A 2,035-nucleotide genomic window follows, 5' to 3' on the forward strand; every position below is an offset into this window, starting at 1 on the left:
AGCTCCTCCCCTCCCTGCAATAAGCACTGCAGCTACTCCAGTTCCAGTGTCAAGCACTGGGGCTACTCAGATCCCAGTGACTGATACCACAGACACTCAGACTTCAACACTGCCAAGTGCAGATGAACCAACAACTATTTATTAGGAACCATTCCACCATCTTCTTTTTGTCCTTTTGCCTTGACAGCCGGTCCTGAAGAGTTTCCAAAGCAGAGGTTGTCTGGCGGATGACCAAGCCGTGTGTTCCTGTGAGGAAGAGAATTGAAGTGACTTGAAAAGGCACCTTTGGAGAAATTGTCTTGGGCTGGAAGGTCTCCACAGTGCCCTTTCGAGAGCTGGAGAGGGCGCAGCCCTCCTTAGCAGATTTCTCCCTGTACTTGGCAAATTGCAGTCAATTGGCCAATGAAACTTCTTTTAAAGAAGTATCCCGAGCAAAGCAAGAAGAAAAAAAAAAAAAATGGCCTTCCCAAGTTGTGCACTCATTTGCTGCTGCTGTGGGCAAGAAGGCAGCCAGAGCTGCACGTCCTTGGCAAGCCTGGTCAGGGTTCCTGCAGGGTTTGGCATGAGGAGAAGGGTTTCTGCCACCCCTTGAGGGTTTCTGCAGGGTTATAGAATTGTGCAGGGAGGACAGGATCTTTAAGATGATTGCGTCTAACAAAACACTGGCGTGTCCACCAGTGAACTCTGTCCCTAAGGGCCATTCAGCATTGCTGTCCTCTCCGTACTTCGGGAGCCGTCTACTGGGAATGAGCCAGAATTGCCCCTTTTACCTTTTCACCAGGGTGACTCAACTCACAGGAGAAATGCTTCCCTTTCTTCTTCCTTCCTTCTTTCCTGCCTGTCTTCCTGCCTTCCTTCCTCCTTCTTTCCTTCGTGCCTCCCTCCCCTCGCTGCCTTGCCTTCCTTGCCTTCCTTTGTCCCTCTCCCTATCCCTGCCCCCATCGTTCCCTTCCTTCAGTTCAGTTCAGTGTGGAGTTGATCAAGGAAGGAGCCTCTTCCCACTTCAAAACCATAGCAAAGACCGCACAAGTGGGACTTTCCATCTGTAAGAAATAATGGACAATTGAGAAGGGAACAAAGAGCTTATTTACAGGGTGACAAGGAAGGGAATCTTCCAGGAGAGTTGAGCTCTTACAGAGTTTTTATTCCGAGTCCCACTCAGAGAAAGCCGTCCTGAAATGGTGTGGTTATCTCCTGTAGTCCCTGGACTGCTTTGCTGCAACAATCACAGGAACCAGTCTGGAGAGGGGCTCGGCTGATTGTAGAAATGGATGCTGCCAAAAGGGGAAAAAACAAGAGAGGACGCATTACTTTCCAAACTCACTTTCTCACAGGCTCAAGCAGGACTCCTCTGGTTGCCAGAAGGATGCAGAAATAGGACAGAGGGGACCATCTGCAACTCTGTCTTCTTGTCCAGGACCTTGCTATCCCAGGCAAAGCTGGCCCATAATCAACAAATTCATTCCTCAAGGTGTCTTCTGAGAAGGAGGTGTTTTTGGGCAGAGTGGTGAAACACTGGCACAGGTTGCCCAGGGAGCTGGGAGGTGCCCCAGCCCTGGAAACATTTGAGGTCATGCCAGAAGGATCTGCAAGCAACCTGATCTCCTTGAAAGTGTCCCTGCCCAGGGCAGAGCACTTAGACTCGATGACCTTCACAGGGGCCTTGCAACCCCCAGCAGTGTAGGATCCTGCTTAGTTTTCACTGGAAAAGCACCAGGCGTGGAGAGTACCAGGAGGGGAGCCCATCTGCTGCCTTGGAGTTTAGCCCAGAAGCAATCCCTGACATGGCACAGCTGTTCCACCTGCAGCCACTTCCCTCTTTACCTGCAGAAGCTCCTGGGCAGATGCTCGCCTCTCCTCGTCCCTCTGCAGGCAGCAGTTCAGGAAGTCATGCAAGAGAGAGGAGTGTAGCCAGGGCTTCTGCAGCTTTGGGGTCCTTTCTCTGGCTATCAGGTCTTGAGCCTGAAGAGAAAGGAAACATGAGCCTCTGCCTCTTTCTTCCATAGCCGTACCTGAGCACCCAGACCCCGCTGAT

General features: G+C 51.4%; 1 long non-coding RNA gene across 1 annotated transcript; it reads right to left on the reverse strand.

The window, feature by feature from the left end:
* Window positions 1-1,030: 1,030 nt before the first annotated feature.
* Window positions 1,031-1,979, reverse strand: LOC114073434. Its single transcript, XR_003574323.1, has 3 exons — window positions 1,825-1,979; window positions 1,136-1,274; window positions 1,031-1,043 (listed from the first exon to the last, which is right to left on the reverse strand). It is a non-coding gene; the product is annotated as an uncharacterized LOC114073434 (long non-coding RNA).
* Between the last annotated feature and the right edge of the window lie 56 nt (window positions 1,980-2,035).

The sequence above is a fragment of the Empidonax traillii genome, unplaced genomic scaffold (assembly GCF_003031625.1).
Source record: "Empidonax traillii isolate 1590-97213 ecotype Southwest subspecies unplaced genomic scaffold, ASM303162v1 scaffold6429:size6069, whole genome shotgun sequence".
NCBI lineage: Eukaryota > Metazoa > Chordata > Aves > Passeriformes > Tyrannidae > Empidonax > Empidonax traillii.